The 19,307-nt window shown below is 41.2% G+C and overlaps 1 long non-coding RNA gene across 2 annotated transcripts in view; it reads left to right on the top strand.

Moving 5' to 3' along the window:
- The window catches only part of LOC123378864, a 369,979-nt gene that overhangs the window by 250,845 nt on the left and 99,827 nt on the right, over window positions 1–19,307 (top strand). The window contains exons 6-7 of one of the 2 annotated variants that reach the window (XR_006582770.1): window positions 2,438–2,495; window positions 6,850–6,982. The exons of the other annotated variant lie outside the window; for it this stretch is intronic. This is a non-coding gene — a long non-coding RNA (uncharacterized LOC123378864). Of the gene's footprint in view, window positions 1–2,437; window positions 2,496–6,849; window positions 6,983–19,307 lie in introns of those variants that run through there. 2 annotated transcript variants of the gene reach the window in all.

Here is a 19,307-nt window from a genome sequence, read left to right as displayed (position 1 = left end):
AGATTTGCCCACTCCAAATTGATGCCCGACTGACCGGTAGCTGGCTGGTGTTGCAAGCTTCCAGAGGGCTATCGCCACTTGCTTGTGAACTGTGAGGGCTGCTCTCATCTTGGTATTCTGGTGCTTCAGGGCAGGGGAAAGCAAGTCACAAAGTTCCATGAAAGTGCCCTTATGCATGCGAAATTTTCACAGCCACTGGGAATCGTCCCAGACTCGCAACACTATGTGGCCCCACCAGTCTGTGCTTGTTTCCCGGGCCCAGAATCGGCGTTCCACGGCATGAACCTGCCCCATTAACACCATGATGTGCACATTGCCGGGGCCCGTACTTTGTGAGAAGTCTATGTCCTCATCACTCTTGTCACCGCGCTGCCATCGCCTCCTTGCCTGGTTTTGCTTTTGCAGGTTCTGGTTCTGCATATACTCCAGGATAATGCGTGACAGTGCTCATAATTGCCGCAGTGATCTGAGTGGGCTCCATGTTCCCAGTGTTATGGCGTCTGCACTGAAAAAAGGCAGGAAATGATTGTCTGCAGTTGCTCTAATGGAGGTTGGGGCTACTGAAGACATGGCTTACAGGGAATTAAAATCAACAAAGAGGGTGGCTTTGCATCAAGGAGAAACACAAACAACTGTCACACAGAATGGCCCCCTCAAGGATTGAACTCAAAACCCTGGGTTTAGCAGGCTGTTGATTTCATGGGGGAAGGGGGGAGCAAACGAATACAAATGAATACAAAGCAAATCTGGTCTATTTCTTGTTTTGAGCCACTCTATCTATCTTATACATCTTAGGCTGGCAGCAGACGGTGTAGTACGACAGCTAGCCATTGTCATCTCCTGGATGCCCGGTAGAAGACAGTGTAGTATGACTGGGGAATGACCTGGCAGAGTCACTCCCATGTCTGCCCAGGCGCCTCTGACCGACCGCACGAGGTTGGCTAAAAGAGCACCCAGGTGTACGACGACGATGGCTACCAGTTGTAATGCACCGTCTGCTGCCAAAAGGCAACGAGCTGCTGCTGTGTAGCAATACAGTCCCATGTCTGCCAGCACCCAGGAGATGTATGGTGATGGTGAGCTGAGCGGGCTCCATGCTTGCCATGTTATGGTGTCTGCTCAGGTAACCCAGGAAAAAAAGGCTCGAAATGATTGTCTGCTGTTGCTTTCATGGAGGGAGGGAGGGGGGACCTGACGACATGTACCCAGAACCACCCGTGACACTGTTTTTGCCCCATCAGGCATTGGGATCTCAACCCAGAATTCCAATGGGCGGCGGAGACTGCGGGAACTGTGAGATAGCTACCCACAGTGCAATGCTCTGGAAGTTGACACTAGCCTTGGTACTGTGGATGCAGTCCGTCGAGTTAATGCACTTAGAGCATTTTGTGTGGGGACACACACAATCGACTATATAAAAACGATTTATAAAAAAATGACTTCTATAAATTCAACCTAATTTCATAGTGTAGACGTACCCTTATGTGGTGCCCAAAACTGGGCATATTACTTCAGATGAGGCTCACTCCAGTGCTGTGTAGAGCAGAACATTTGTATTTTATATACAACATTCCTGTTAATACATCCCAGAATGACATTACTCTTTCTTGCAACTGTATCATGTTGGCTCACGTTCAATTTGTGATCCACTATAATGCCCAGATCCTTTTCAGCAATACTACTGCTCAGTCAGTTATTTCCCATTTTGTATTTGTTCATTTGATTTTTTCCTTCCCGAGTGTAGTACTTTGTACTTGTCTTTATTGATTTCAGGCCAGTTTTCCAATTTATCAAGGTCATTTTGAATTCTAATCCTCTCCTCCAAAGTGCTGGCAACTCCTTCCAGCTTGGTGTCATCTTCAAATTTTACAAGCACACTGTCCACTCTGATATTCAAGTCATTAGTGAAAAACATTGAATAGTATCAATACTTAGACCTCTGTGTCACCCCACTACCTGTGTCCTCCCCATTTGACAGGGAACAGCTGACAAACTACTGTTTGAGTATGTTTGGGGTTTTTAAACCAGTTATGCTCCCACTTTATAGTAGTTTAATCATGTTTTTGGGGTTGGACAGTCACAAGGTTTAAGATGAGAGCGATGGCATAGTGCACACTTGATCAATATCCATTCTTTAGTAAATGAATGTATTCATCTGGTCTAGATGCACAGTTCTGTGTTAATGTGCTTAAGGATCAATTTTAAAATTCACTTCTTTCCACGGTCACTACTTTTCCTTCATTCTGTTGCACTGCTATCTCTTCTGATTCATAGCCCACAGAGCATACCTGAGAATGCACTATTGCCTAAAGCAGTCTGGACAAAACAGAAGCTGCAGTTCATAGCAGTGCACTATCAACACTTGCAAATTTGCAGTACAGCTGGCTGAAGTCTCAAAAGGCTCATTTGTAACCTATTCCATCTCTATTCTCCCTAGGGGTTGAGCCTGTCTTTGGTGTACAAGTAATGTCACAGTAATGATGCCAAGCCTAGAGGTTAGTATACCTGCTAGCTGTGCAATGGAAACCACAAAGATTGCTTCAGGATCACTGTACGCTTTCTTACCAGATTCCAGCATCATGAGCAGACTGCAAAATTATGATGTATGTTAAAGCTGCCAATATGCAGAGACAGAGCAGGAGGAGAGGGAAAAAAACAGTTCTGTGCTACACTTGAAACACACCCTACATGCAGCATTCATGGAGAATTGTGGTATAACAAACTTGTTCATTTATATGTAGATCTCTTCTCATTGCTGCTCACCTCTCATTACTGCTCATACACATGAGGTTCCTAGACTGAACTAATGTGCATAGCTGGAAGCTTTTTAATTTATCAGAGCTGGATTTTATCTACTGAGTTTTACTCTCAGCATCTGAACTGATTCTATGAAGGTGGCTAAATATGTGCATTCAGATTATACTTGATCCACAGTTAACATAACATAAATGCAAAGGTATTGGAGGCATACCATTGTGAGTGCAAAATGAAATACTCTGTGTGGGGAAGCTATACAAAATGGTAAATACAGAGTTTACAACAGACAGCTATGCAAAACAAGTAATTCTAAAATAGTCATATAAGAACTGATGCTGCAGTCTATTATATTGTGACAAATCAGTGGCTAGCTAGGAACCTCATGCTTGATATTATTCTGCAGGCCATGGTCACTCAACTTCATGGCAAGAGAGGATGGAACTCATATGCGCCCTTTTGCTTCAAAGCTTCTTAAGCAGTAAGCGAATCAGGAATAGCTCTTAGAAGAATAGGGCCAATGACATACAGTTGAGCAGTTCTGATTTTATCCAGTAGAAGGAAGCATTATATGTATATGTACACACTTCCTTGCCACCTGAGCATAGTCTGAAGGAATATGACAAAATTTGTGTTGAGGAACTTCATTACATTGGAGAATATGGCCGTTTCTTTTATAAGTTCCAGCTAGTTCATTAAGGTTAGCAGGCTACTGAAGAAACCGAAGAGGGAAAAAAAATTAAACTTGTAGTTTCTCAAACACCAGCTGCCTTGAGATTTTGGGGGTATGGGAGGCTTTTCTGACTGTCTCCTCTGAAGCTTGCCGCTAGATGAATAATTAGCAAACAACACATTATTATTTTACCTCTGCATTACAGCTGGTCAAAATGGGGCTTTGACTGAACCAAAATGTTTTCTTTTGTTGAAATACCAAACACCCTAAAACCAAAAAGTTTTGCAGTGTCACTCACTCTCACTGTGCACCTTAGCAGCTCAGCAAGAGGATTGTGATACATCATGGGAGTTGGAGTGCACTGCATTTCCAAATTGAAATTTTCATTTTTTGGCAGAAAATTTTCAGCTTTTGATTTTTTTCACCAAAATTGAAAATTTTCACAGAACATAGAAACACTTTGAATGGAAAACTATGATGACATAGGTTTTGAGATAATAAGGAATATTGGATGGATAGCTATACATTAGAATGAAATGCTCATGCATCACTGCAAAACATTGGCATAATCTTTATAGGGGAGAAAATTGTTCCACTTACAATAAGGTCCAGAATCTGAACCAAACCTGAATTTAAGTAACATGATTTATTCTTGGACAATTGAAGCCATTTCCTTTTAGTTGAAAAGCATAGTTAAGCACTGCCTTTTTAGAGAGAAAATTCTGTGAGTGATATTTTTAAATTTATATTGTTACACATTTTCTTTTGTGTAACAATTGGTAGTTTCATAAGAATTTGTTTAATATAATAAACATGATTCTGTTAGTCTTGCTAAACATATAAATACTATTTCCCTAGATCATTTTCCAATGAAGATATATTAGTAAAGTATTTTAGTGGCTGTAGGATTTAATAATAAACATTAGGGCTGTCAAGCAATTAAAAAAATTAATTGCGATTAATCGCTCTGTTAAACAATAATAGAATACCATTTATTTAAATAGTTTTGGATGTTTTCTACATTTTCAAATATATTGATTTCAATTACAACAGAATACAAAGTGTACAGTGCTCACTTTGTATTTATTTTTGATTACAAGTATTTGCACTGTAAAAAAACAAAAGAAATAGTATTTTTCAATTCACCTAATACAAATACTGTAATGCAATCTTTTTATCATGTAAGTTGAACTTACAAATGTAGAATTATGTACAAAAAAAGCTGCATTCAGAAATAAAACGTAAAATTTTAAAGCCTGCAAGTCCACTCAGTCCTACTTCTTGTTCAGCCAATCGCTCAGATAAAGAAGTTTGTTTATATTTGCAGGAGATAATGCTGCCCGCTTCTTGTTTACAATGTCACCTGAAAGTGAGAACAGGCATCCTCATGGCACTGTTGTAGCCGGTGTCACAAGATATTTACGTGCTAAAAATTCACGTCTCTTCATGCTTCAACCACTATTCCAGAGGACATGTGTCCATGCTGATTATGGGTTCTGCTCGATAACAACCCAAAGCAGTGTGGACCAACACATGTTGATTTTCATTATCTGAGTCAGATGTCACCAGTGTGGACCGACACATGTTGATTTTCTGTTTTAGTGGTTCGAGTTCTGTAGTTTCTGCATTGGAGTGTTGCTCTTTTAAGACTGCTGAAAGCAAGCTCCACACCTCATCCCCCTCTGGTTTGGGAAGGCATTTCAGATTCTTAAACCTTGGGTTGAGTGCTGTAGCTATCTTTAGAAATCTTACGTTGGTACCTTCTTTGCGTTTTGTCAAATCTGCAGTGAAAGTGTTCTTAAAATGAACAACATGTGCTGGGTCATCATCCGAGACTGCTATAGCAGGAAATATATGGCAGAATGCGGCTAAAACAGCACAGAGGACATGCAAACATGATGGTCACAGGTTCACCTAGACAGAAAGACTGATGTGGTCGTTCTATGTGGCTCCCTAGCTTCCAGACTGACTAAGAGAGCCAGGGTCTCCCTAAATCCTGGTCTAGAAAAGGCAATGATGGAATACATTCCTTCAGCTAACTCCAGTACACTGCTTATGTCTACTCAAATGCAGTACTGGATTTTTCGGACACATAGTCATGCATAGGTGGTGTTTCTAGCCCTATATCAAGACACATTTTCTTGAAGTTCTGACTGTCTTCCACCTCGGATGAACAACCTGATTCAGATAAATCTTGAGCTAGCCAAAACCCTCATTAAAATCTCCAGTGAATCCTGAACATTTTTGGAGGTATGAAAACTTTAGATGAATTTTTCCCTATTTGTTGTTTTCATATATCTTTTTTTCAGTTGGGCTTGGAATGTGCTACAATACTGAGAGGGTGATGTTCTCAATATTTCTGGCTTGATAAGTAGGCAGTAACAAATAAGGAGAGAGCCATTTCCCTCCTAGAGGAATTGGCTTTGATAAAGTGAGAGGACTAGCTTCACTAACTGTTGAGGAGAACCCAGTGAGAAGCTGGCAGGAGAGCCTCCTTCATCTGTCCACTTTAGATATCACCACTGATGTTGAGAGCTGTATAATGTTCCTGCTACATGCTCTATTGCTTGTTTGCAGGCAACAGCAGGCACCATTTTTTGTCAAGTGATCCTGCTTTAACCAATGGGATTGCAGGAAAGAAATTCCAAAGGTTAATCTATCCATTATTATAAATATTTATAAATGAGTTGGATAAATCATACACTGTAATTATCTAGCTAACTAGTCAAGTCATTAGGACATTAAATAGCACAAATCAGAACTCATTTGGTTCATCACTAGACTGATATTGTTTTGAAACAGCTGAGCAGTGCTTGTGAGCCTTTATTGGAATTCCAAAGGAGTAGAGTCAGACAGGAACTTTCTCTTCAAGGTGTGCTGTTCTTTAAAATGATAATAATTCAGATTACCTCAGTCTAATTAAAGCCATCTAAGTAAAACAATGATGCCATAAGCTCTCCAGGAATTAGGCCATTTATTAATGTCCCTTAGCATTATTAGGTTGAGTGCCAACGTGGATCTACTGTACGTTAGAACTCCAAACCAAAATCAAATGGAATACGTTATGAAAGCTAAAATATAGTTCAGACATGAAGCTCCATCAAACCTCTCATCTTTATCTTGTGTTCTATATTTTGTGGTGGCTAATTTTAAAGTTTAAATTACATTTAGGCTTTGTTTTGAATGAATGTTGTGTAATTTAACTTATATCATTTATAGTTCCTTTGTGTACTGTTCCCCCCGTTCCTCCTCCTGTCCCCCAGAACGGCACAAATATAAATATATATATATATATATATATATATATATATATATATGAAAATAGCAGCCAAGAAGAGATGGTATTGTCTGGTCATTAGACAATGTTTTCAGAGTACCTGATACTTACCTGGGAATGCCCTTAAACTTTGGTTTTCAATTAGTTTCAGGAAGAAGTGTTAGATTGACAGTAGAAGCACCCAGAACTGCATGTCTCAACAGAGGGAAGAAGAGCCTGGGGGTACGGGCAGCTGACACCCTCCAGGCAATCTGTAGCTATACCACTGTGATCTGAAGCAATAACTTTGAAATATACAGTACTGAGCAGATTTGCTGTTTTGTATACAAAATGGAGAAATCATTTTGCTATGACATTTAAATAACAATGATAAAAGAAAGCAGTATTTAACTCCTATTCTCCCCTTGTTGCGGGCATGTAACTCTTGCTGGTATTGATGGGAATTATGCAGACATGTCTGGGGAAGAGTAACTCCTTTAACATTGTGTATCATATCAGAATTTCTCCTGAGGATACCAGAGCAATTGGTTGAGAATGATGTATTTTAAAAGTTATTTGCTTCACCTGTATAACAAACTTTTACTTTTATTTCAGCTCTGTTGTGGTCCCTGTTCCACTTCTGGAAATATACTGTACAATAACCACACACAAATCAAATTATATTTCATACAATGCCTAAATACATTTACAGAAATGAGATTCAAACAATTAAATGTGTCTTCTATGATTTTCCCTCTGTTAGTCCAATGGCCTAATAATTATCTCAACTGTTTTAATATGACTTGCACTATATTGTCAATTTATTTAGTTGGAATTAGTTTTCTATTTCTTTTTGTAAGTGTTGCTTGTTTACTTAACAATATTTGACTTTGCCTAATGATATATACAGAAGACAGGGCTAAGTGGAACATCAGCTGTTTACATCAGCTCTAACAATTAATGCATGTTAATTTTTAATTACACTGATTGTACTAGAGGCAGTATGTATGTTTTTTCACAGAACAGATGTACTAGTCACCGTTGCTGGTGAACATGCATATCGATTAGATGTTGATGCTGCCAGCATTTTAGAGGGAGTCAGCTTCTAATGTATTTAGAAAAGTACAGCTTATAGTCCTGGGGCAGACAGTTACGTATTCTAGCTAATCATATGTATTATACTACATGCAAAACACTACATTGAAAGAATGTTAAGGCTGCAAAGTCACACTAAAGTGTTAGAAAATTTCAGAATTAAGGTGCTCATGCGCTCTGAAAGACTGTGTGATTAAAGGAATGAGACGTGGACTAAATCCTAGCTCCTGCTACGATTTTTGAACGGAAGTGGCACACAGAACACAATTATTAGCACTACTCAGTGGAGGATCTGAGTCTAGGACTCACGGCACCCAGATTACCGTTGTGGAAGCAGCTATTCCTGCTGTATCCTCTCCCTATCAAAAGCTCTAGCTCTGTGCTTGGGAGCAAGTTCAGTGTGATTGGCATGTTCAGAGATTTTAGCAGCAGACCTTTAACAGGCTCTGTAGAGCTTGTGTAAATGGCAATTTTTAGCCAAATCTGGGTGGACTTTCACGAGGACAAGAAAAGATCCCTTTCCGACCACAGGCTTGTCCCCTGTCTGAATTCATGTTCCTGCTCCAAACTTTGCATGCACTAGAGCTCTTCAGAAAAAAGTTGGAAAAAATACTTAATTTTGGCAAAACTACCCATTTTTCCCAGTCTTATTTTCAGAAATGGCTGTACTGGTATTTTGCTGAAACTTAAAAAACAAAGAAAGAGACTCAACAACCAAACCAGAACAAATCACAATCACTCTATCACTCACACACGCACGCACGCAACCTTCAGCCTCACACACACACACAACCTTCAGTCTGTAGCAGAAAACAAACATATGATCAGCAACTGTGAACAGGGACTTTTAATGGGAAGAGTTAGGAAACATTAACAAGAGGTGACACTATTAGGTCACTTTTTTAGTATCCAGGCTACCCAGTGATCAACTGGTTCTCTGTTTGAGACTGAAGCTTGTTACTATTGATCACATGGTGTTGTGAAGCTGTGTCTGTGTGATTTCTTTCTATTCTTTGAGAGGCCCAAGAGGGGGATGGTATTTGGTGACTGTTGGTTTACTGTGAGATCTCTCTTATTCAGATAACTATAAGGGTCTTTTTAGGGAGCTCTCTTGTTCTTGGCCTATGTGAAGTTGCTTGGGGAGCTAGTTTTGAGTGCTGTGCCATTGATGTACTGATGTTCTACATATGTTTCTTCAGATCTGAAGGGTGCTGTCAACCATTTTTACCAGTGTCTGGCTGAGACTGATGCCTACTTGCAAACTAGATGTCTGAGGTTTGTCTGTGATGCTGGTAATGAAAGGAATTGATGGAGGTGATATTTGAGGAGTTACTGCCTTTCCCTTGCTACCAGTGTTCACAATCTTATGGATGCCAGTAGCAGCAACCCAGAGCTCTTATGTTTATTTGCACTTAGTGAGGAAGTTGAGACTGTTCCTATTAGATGTGGATGGTGCCACAATTATGCTTACCTTTGTCACCTACGGACAGAATTACTGCCATGTGCTCTACTTAGAGATACAGTTGAAGACCGCTCAAAGACTTCACACAGTGCAAATGCAGCTTCCCACTTACTTGTTTTGTTTTATGGAATATTTTACACTAGTACTCCAGAGTTTACCCTGACTTATAATTGGATTCTGGTTAGAATTCAAGTTGTTGGTTTTAATCTATAAAACCCTCAATGATTTCAGTCTTATGTAGCAGATGAGGTGCTCTCTCTTCATGGTTTATTATTCTGGCACTTTCATATTTCTGGCAAATCCATGTAGGAAACTCAAACTAAAATTCCCAATGAATTGTGTGTGAAGGTGTTGGAGGCAAGATGTTCTCAGTGGAGGCCACTTGTTGCTAGAACTAGCTTCCACCCCACCTTGGTGCATCAGAATGGGCCTTCATTTCCTACTGCCAGGTTACGTGTTACACCTGTGAAGTGAATTGAAGAGGAGAATGGAGTTGGTAGGGCCTAGATTTTTCTCTGTGTAGGACAGCCAGGGAGTGCTTTTATTGTCAATAAAGCCCCTCCCCTGACAGCAAATGTGAATATGTGGGGTAGGATCACTGTCATGGGGGAGGCCCTCAGGGCACTGAGGGCTCCATGGCCGTTAGTCATGAATATGGTTATAATATGTAGGCGTGTCAGACCCATTGGTAGTGCATTTCTTTATACTTGTAAAGATAAGATATGGAGAGGTGAATATAGAGACATATTATCTCTGCTGCACAGGGAAGCTCTGACAGAAAGTAAGCCAGGAGAGGTAATGAGAGGGAGTAAGCAAGGGAATGAGAAAAGGGAGTAAGCAAAAGAACAAGGTTGGCTGGAATCTGGGAAAACTAGAAAGTCACTTTTTAAAATCTGAAAGTGTGATGTCAGAGAAATACTCAGAGAGAGGTCCAGCATTGTTCAAACATATGGACCCAATACCAGCAGGCATATGCTACATTCAAGGTCATGGCTTGGTTTAACAATGATGAGTGATTTAGACTAAGAGTGCAGCTAGAAATTTGGTGGGACATACCACATTGTACTCTCAGCATTTGAAAAATTCAGCACAATGCTGGAATGGGCAGTGGCGCAAGTAGTATGCTATTTAGACATCATCTTTGTTTGCAGGTAGGGCAGATTCTGAGGAGTGTGCTAGCCTGGCTGCTAGATTAGGAGTACCTCTTGAGAGATGAAAAAACAGAGGCGCCCTCTAGTAAAATGACTTACCTCTGGAGTGAGATAGACACTCAGGGTGGTATATTGAGACTCCCTGAGGATAAACTGGGGAAACTTTTAGGATTGACTATCAGGCTTGAGTAGCCACAAACATTAAACTGTGGGAACTGCTATCTAGTATTAGCATCTTAACTTTGCACACTGAGCTGTTCCCCTCAGGGTGGGCATTTTTCACCCATCAGTTGCCACTGCTGGAATGTCACGGCCCAACCATTTTATGGGAATTAATAAAGAAATGAAGGAGTTTCTGAATAATTTTAATGGAGAGTGTCTTTTGGGATGGAAGAATTAATGATAGAGGCAGATTTAAAGATTCACTCAGATGCAATGGGATGAATAGGCTTTGGGATATTTTACCAAAGAGGTGGTGGTCTCAGAAATGTCCCACTGGTTGATTACAAAAAGGGATTAGTAAAGGATATAATATATCTGGAATTCTTTTATATTTTAATGGCAGTGACTATTTGGGGAACAGGTTTTGCAAATAAGTGTGTTTCTGGAGTGATGACAACATGGAAGTGGTTCATGTTATCAACACCAGTCCCCCAGATTGCCCAGGGTTATGAGTTTAGAAAGGTCATCGGTATGCAGTGTTTAAACTTTAATATATATATTTTTTGCCAAATATTCTGCCCGGGATTGATAATGGCATTACAGGTGGACAGATTGCTGTAGTGGCACTGGGAGCAAACAAGGAACCTGAACAGATGCTGGTGGCCCTCTGTATCCATGGCTCTCACAGTAGTACCGAGATTGGTAGTGCTGCAGACATTTGGGGCTTATGACAGGAGTTTTTATGATTTTCTGCAATTTCAGAGAAGGAAGGGCCTGCCTATGATATGGTCTGTTCCAGAGGACCAGATAATTCATTACGTGGTGTTGCGGGTGACCCATGGGCTGGCATCATCTGCCATCTCTGGTTGCCTACTGGGCTTTACAGTCGTTAGTTGGATGAGGGGTTACCCAGATCCTCATGTCAGGCTGTTAGTTCAGTGGTTCTTAGTGGGATGGTCTTGAGACACACACCCTAAGGAATATCCTTGACACCTCATACCTGTTCAGATGCTTAGGGATTTGGTGCAGGTTCTAAACAAAATATGTAAAGGTGGACAGGAGGTGGTCCTGTTCAATGCTGCAATTCTGGTAGTTTTTTTTGAGTTCTAGAGTCAGTGTCAAGTGAACTAGTGCCTGGGTCAGTGGGGGATACTTTGGGAAGGGCTTTGGAATGGAGGGATTTACAGTGGGAGGAGTGAGCAGTCATCTTGATACAGAGGAGGTCAAAAACAGATCAGGGAGGGCAAGGTGAGTCCATAATGCTACAGAAGGGCAGTGAGGCAGGGATTTGCCCAAAAAGGGGTGTTAAGGACTTATATGGTGATGAGACCAGTTGGGGAGGGGACCCTCTTTATTCATGGCGACAGATGACAATTTCTCACAGTTCTAAGGAAGGGGCTTATAAGGTCAGGGGCTACTGGCACATGAATTCAGTTCTGACTCATTCCAGATCAGGGCAGCAATGATAGAGGCCCAACTAGGGCAAAGACAATTCATGCAATTGGATCGTAGTGGTCAAATGCATGTAGGATGTATGTGAGACCCCCCGGTAGAGGATCGGAGCTAATTTTACCATTTCCAATTTCAGGATAGAATCATAGAATCATAGAATCTCAGGGTTGGAAGGGACATCAGGAGGTCATCTAGTCCAACCCCCTGCTCAAAGCAGGACCAAACCCAACTAAATCATCCCAGCCAGGGCTTTGTCAAGCCTGACCTTAAAAACCTCTAAGGAAGGAGATTCCACTACCTCCCTAGGTAACCCATTCCAGTTCTTCACCACCCTACTAGTGAAAAAGTTTTTCCTAATATCCAACCTAAACCTCCCCCTCTGCAACTTGAGACCATTACTCCTTGTTCTGTCATCTTCTACCACTGAGAACAGTCTAGATCCATCCTCTTTGGAACCCCCTTTCAGGTAGTTGAAAGCAGCTATCAAATCCCCCCTCATTCTTCTCTTCTGCAGACTATAACAATCCCAGTTCCCTCAGCCTCTCCTCATAAGTCATGTGCTCCAGCCCCCTAATCATTTTTGTTGCCCTCCGCTGGACTCTCTCCAATTTATCCACATCCTTCTTGTAGTGTGGGGCCCAAAACTGGACACAGTACTCCAAATGAGGCCTCACCAGTGCTGAGTAGAGGGGAATGATCACATCCCTTGATCTGCTGGAAATGCCCCTACTTATACAACCCAAAATGCCATTAGCCTTCTTGGCAACAAGGGCACACTGTTGACTCATATTCAGCTTTTCGTCCACCGTAACCCCTAGGTCCTTTTCTGCAGAACTGCTGCCCAGCCATTCGGTCCCTAGTCTATAGCAGTGCATGGGATTCTTCCGTCCTAAGTGCAGGACTCTGCACTTGTCCTTGTTGAACCTCATCATATTTCTTTTGGCCCAATCCTCTAATTTGTCTAGGTCCCTCTGTATCCTAGCCCTACCCTCCAGCGTATCAACCACTCCTCCCAGTTTAGTGTCATCTGCAAACTTGCTAAGGGTGCAGTCCACACCATCCTCCAGATCGTTAATGAAGATATTGAATAAAACCGGCCCCAGCACCGACCCTTGGGGCACTCCACTTGATACCGGCTGCCAACTAGACATGGAACCATTGATCACTACCCGTTGAGCCCGACCATCTAGCCAGTTTTCTATCCACCTTACCGTCCATTCATCCAGCCCATACTTCTTTAACTTGCTGGCAAGAATACTGTGGGAGACTGTATCAAAAGCTTTGCTAAAGTCCAGAAATAGTACATCCACTGCTTTCCCCTCATCCACAGAGCCGGTTATCTCGTTATAGAAGGCAATTAGGTTAGTCAGGCATGACTTGCCCTTGGTGAATCCATGCTGACTGTTCCTGATCACTTTCCCCTCCTTTAAGTGGTTCAGGATTGATTCCTTGAGGACCTGTTCCATGATTTTTCCAGGGACTGAGGTGAGACTGACTGGCCTGTAGTTCCCTGGATCTTCCTTCTTCCCTTTTTTAAAGATGGGAACTACATTAGCTTTTTTCCAGTCATCCGGGACCTCCCCCGATCGCCATGATTTTTCAAAGATAATGGCCAATGGCTCTGCAATCTCATCGGCCAACTCCTTTAGCACCCTCGGATGCAGCGCATCCGGCCCCATGGACTTGTGCTCGTCCAGCTTTCCTAAATAGCCCCGAACTACTTCTTTCTCCACAGAGAGCTGGTCACCTCCTCCCCATACCATGCTGCAGAGTGCAGCTGTCTGGGAGCTGACCTTGTCTGTGAAGACAGAGGCAAAAAAAGCATTGAGTACACTAGCTTTCTCCACATCCTCTGTCACTAGGTTCCCTCCCTCATTCAGCAAGGGGTCCACACTTTCCTTGACTTTCTTCCTGTTGCTAACATACCTAAAGAAACCCTTCTTGTTACTCCTAACATCTCCGGCTAGCTGCAACTCCAAGTGTGATTTGGCCTTCCTGATTTCACACCTGCATGCCTGAACAATACTTTTATACTCCTCCCTGGATATTTGTCCAATCTTCCACTTCTTGTAAGCTGTTCTTTTGTGTTTAAGATGAGCAAGGATTTCACTGTTAAGCCAAGCTGGTCGCCTGCCATATTTACTTTTCTTCCTACACATCGGGATCATGCAAACAAGTCAAGCAAGTAGTGGCGTTAGTCTATGGGCTCAGTATTATACACTGGGCACACAGGCAGGCTGCTAACTCATCAAGAGGTTTACAGGTCGGCCTGCATGAAGAGATATATCTGTGCTCGCATGGAAGGAAGGGAATTGTCTGGCACCAGCTGATGCCCCTTGTATGCTCTGGCAGCTTCGGGGCAGGCACTGGATGTGATTATTTTTCATGTCAGTGAAAATAATTTAGGAATGTGAAAGGGGGTCAAGTTGATGATCAGAGCAAAGAGGGATTTTGGTTAGATTCAGGATCCTTTCCAGGGAGTAATGATTATTTGGGCTGAAATGCTACAGTGCAGTGCAAAGCAGAGAGGTGTGAAGCCTCTGTGGGTTGATAAGGCCAGGAGGTACGTGAATAGGGAGGTGGACTGGTAATTACTCATCTGGAAATATCTTATTGGGCACCAAAGGGAGGATGGGGTACACTATCCATATGAGGAGTGGATATATTTTTGTCTGATATTAGGGAAGGAATTGATAAAGATCTGGGAACCTGGCAGGGAAGGATTCAGCCAAGCTAATTGCTGGTGTTGTCTTGTGGCAGATGTTCAGTGCAGATGCTCATTATGGAAGGGGTACTGTGATCTGATAAATGTACTAGAAGGGAATTTAGAGGAAAGACTCTCTTTAAAGAAGTTGAAGGAGGACGGTTCAGGGCTCCTAATCTCTGGTGTAGCAGGGAGCCCTTAACCCTCAGATATGGGGAGGGTGGTGGGATCCCAGCAATGGGCTGGCTGGAGCAAGGTTGAGAAGAGGAAGGGCTGACAGTAGCCATCTCAAATGGGGGAAGCAATTAAGGAAATAATGACCTGCAGTGTACAATTTTCTTACCAGGTACTCCCAGATATTCTAAGTGAATAAAGTTGCAGCCTAACTAAATTACATACACTCCTTCCTGGTCTTTTTTCTGGCATGACTAGACAAACTTGACTTCCAGAGGGCTCCAGGCCAGACTATAAACAAGCATTCAAGATCCCCTGACTTCACTATCAAAATAATCATAGCCATATCATATCTGTAGCACTGTAACCAACCACATGTCCTGAATCTTACCCTGATGTCTTCATAATCCAGTCTGTGAAGAAAAAGTTTGAGGGAAGTTGAATCACATTTTCAAAATGTTTCAAACATTTTGAGTGATTAAATTTTGGGGTGGCCAACTCTAGAGATGAGCACTCTCAGCTTTATATTACTTTAGCTAGTATCTCTAAAAATTAGCTATTACATATCTCAAATTGGGCATCAAAATCAGAGGACACATTTGAAAATTTGGGCTTAAGTAACTTGCCCAAGTCCACAGAGAAGTGAGTGTCAGAGCTAGGATTGTAACCTTGTCACGTACCTGTGATGAGAGTCTGGTCGTATGGTTTCTCTGTGACTAGGGCCATTGACTCTGCCTCTCTAGGGCTTTGCCCTTCTCTATCAGCATGCTTTGTGAAGCTGCACCAATAAGGCTTATGCAGTTGGTGGCAGCTGCTAGGATCTCTCATCTTCCTCATCCATAAAGAGAGATCACCATCTCAGAGAGAGGTCATGGAAATATAATACAGCCCAGGCCCCTGTCTATATTAGGATTTTAAATGACCAACCCATCACCATAGGAATCCGAGCTCTATGTGGGTCAGGGTGACTAGATGTCACAATTTTATAGGGACAGTCCCGATATTTGGGGCTTTTTCTTATATAGGCTCCTATTACTCCCAACCTCCATCCTGATTTTTCACACTTTCTCTCTGGTCAGCCTACTGTGGGTAGACGTTACACAGTCATCCTTCCTGAGCTACCCACCCTACTGCTACCCACTCATGGATCACCAGACCTATAGAGAGCAGAAGAGACTGAGAGAATACTGCCGCTGCACACCCTGCTTTCTGTGCATGACTGAGAAGAGCTGCATACAGAAGGGCTCCTCCACAAATGGATTTTGTGGCCACAATCAGGCCTTGTGTTATATCAATGTGTTAGCTCTTGTCTAGCTTGTAAACTTAGTTTCTACCTTTTAGAAGGAGCCTGGATATACAAGGGTTCACTTCACCCTGCACAGAAATACAACCACCTCTGGAGGGAAACGTGACAGCTTTTTAACAGCATGCAGCAAAACAACACGAGTTAAGAACAGAAAGTATAGGAGGACTTATCAAGTGATAACTACAGGAGAGTTTTAGGAAGGCAGATTGCAGATACTCAATGGAATATTATTATATTATTTTTATATTATATTTGCCTTTCTTTTAACATACTCATATCTTATTTTATTCCTTGGTGCTTATGCTATGGCCCATAGCTGAGAATAGAATGTGCAATGAAAGCAACCAGCTTCCAGCATCAAGGAGTTAATGAGAGCAACTCTAGATCTACTAACAATCATCTCTGTTAGAAAAGAGTGCTGAGTAATATGCAATTGGCATTTTTTAATAAACACATTTGATTGCACAATAAATACAGCTAAGAAAATAAGTATTTCAAGGTTTTGTCTTTTTCCAGAATGCTAGTATTGCTAAATATTGAGGAAATCGAAAATGAGTTAGTTGTGCTTGTCAGTTCCACTCAATCCATTTTTGGCAAAATATACAGAGGTGGTACAATGCTCATATATTTCCTGGACACTGCTCAGAAGAAAAATGCTGAAGCACACATAGCGGACTGACCAGATGAACTGGAATGGCATTATTCACAGCAGACAATTTCCCTCCTTTTGTAAATTCCCACAAAGAGAATGTAATACTCAGGGAGGGGTGCGCCATTCACTAATTACACTTAAATGGGGATGCAGTTAAACAATGACAACAACAAAATATATATGTGTGTGTGAGAGAGAGAGAAGAAAAGCCAGCACTAGTATTTTGGAATTATAGGGCTGTACAAAGGCAAAATAGAATCTCATCTAGGCTGGCAGACAGTACTATTTAAAAACCCACTCTGTTTTTTAAGATGTCCTCAAATTTTCAAGCCTACGGATAATTTGTTTAAAGTTACTTGTTCTCACTTTAAAAGATCTTCATTGTCACTTCAATGCTGTTTCAAGAAGCTACTGTTGCTTACTCCAGTATGTCCAGGCAGGAGTGATCATACTTCAACAATCGCACACTCCCACCAGCTCCTTCAGTTTGATACTTTTTTGCATTTACACCTCCCAGCTTTGGAATTCCATCCCAGATCTGTTTGAGACTACCTTTCTGATAGCAACCTGCCTCAAAAATAAAAAGCCTCTCTCTGCTCCTTTCTGCACCTTGCAGATCATCATCCAGTTCCATATAGAGCCACAAATTAAAAATAAGTATCTCTTTCTCTTTTGCCTTCCCTTTCTACCTCTGTGTCCTATCTCATTCTTCCTTTCAGCCTCACATCACAGCAGTCTCATGCACAACTCTAGCCAGAATCTCTTCCAAACGATCACCTCTTTGTATAAATTTCATCTCAGTACCTAGGGGTAAGATGATTCACATGTAATCCTAATAGTGAACTGAGTACACACATATTTTAGGGCAAGCGATAGGGCTTGTTTGCCTGTTGGGTTTGCTTCAGGTTAACAGCCTGCTGCAGATCTAATGAAAAAAACAAAACAAAACAAAACAAAAAACAACCAAACAGCTCTCCAAAAGGAGTTTCTATTAAAATCACTATATGACAATGATTGGTAGGCTGGTAGAGTATCATGGTTGGTTTGTCAATAGCCTAGTTAGGTCAGTGATCTTGTAAAGAAATTATATTTGGTTATTTTCCCCCCTCCTGCCCCACACACCTCTTTTTGACCATCTGAGTTAATGTTTTGTGTTTTGTTTTCTATTTAAACAATATCTAAAGTGAATTATTTTGAACAGCTGACAGAGGCCATTTCTCATTCAGAGCAAACTGTCATAGTGGTGGATATGGCACACTGTACATCCAGCAAAGGGGCACTTCATGCTCTGTGGACATATGCAGCAGCGTGCCATAAAACAATCAGAATAATAATTTGAGCTCTATCTGAATAAGGGATGGCTCAAGAGATAGGAAGGGCAGGTAGTCAGTGGTTTGTAGGACTCAAGTGAACAATATTTATATCATGCAGGTTTACTTAAAAAAAAAAGCAAAAAACAAAAACAAAAAACCCACCCTTCTCCATTGACCTTTTAAAATGTAAGTTAAAGCATTTTTGTTTGGATATTTGCAGCAGGTAGAAGCGGCTAAAAGAGGTAATGTCCTTCGCTGTTTATAGAAACGTGTATTGTACTGGTGCATATTTTTACTAGGCTTCTGTAGCTTTCTAAGGATTTCTAAACATAGAAGTTAGTATGTCTACTAAACAATTTTCTTACTTACCTAAATGCCACCAGCATAACAGGCACGCACACACAGTAGGTTGAATTTATTACTGTACCTTGTTTTAGAATCAGAGCAGATTACACATAAAATTGTGGTGGTCTATAATGCAGATAAAATCACCTTTTTTGACATATGCAAGCAACAGTATCTAAAACTAGTGTTCAATAATCTATATTTCACTAAGACAGAAAATATATTAGCCCAAAGGGAATGCATCATTTTAAGTGAAAAAATCTATAAATAACAGTATTTGGTATTTTTTAATGTTGACTAATTAAAAAGGAACATATTTTATTATATATTGATTGATGCCTACTGTACTTCTGATGCCTTTCCTTCAGGGCTTTGTGTATTTCATAGATTGTAAGGTGCAAAAATACTTTTACTCAAAGCAGTAAAATAAGCATAGTTAGAAGGAGAACATGAGGGTTTTTTTCTTCATTTACATTCATTACATATTATGAGTTTAATTACCTCCCTCAAATAATATCGGTATGAAGGAATGATGCTAAAGAAGGCGTACTTCTATGATGATTTTATTGATTGTGACTGATGGATGGCATCAACATTTCATAGTGAAGAATCATGGTTTTGTTACATCAGGAAAATTAAATTGGGAGAGTTATTTTCTTTCCCAGTGATAGTGGCAGTTAGAATATTTCACCTGTAATGAGATGTGTGCGTTATGTGCCATAGTGAACCACTGCTGAGCCATTAAATATATGTAAATGAAGAGAAACACAAGAGAGCCTGGGCATAATAACGTGCAGAACAGAGAAAT

Source organism: Mauremys mutica, chromosome 10 (assembly GCF_020497125.1).
Source record: "Mauremys mutica isolate MM-2020 ecotype Southern chromosome 10, ASM2049712v1, whole genome shotgun sequence".
NCBI classification, from domain to species: Eukaryota; Metazoa; Chordata; order Testudines; family Geoemydidae; genus Mauremys; species Mauremys mutica.
The sequence above is the reverse complement of the archived record's forward strand: the minus strand, read 5'-3'. Positions and strand labels throughout refer to the sequence as shown.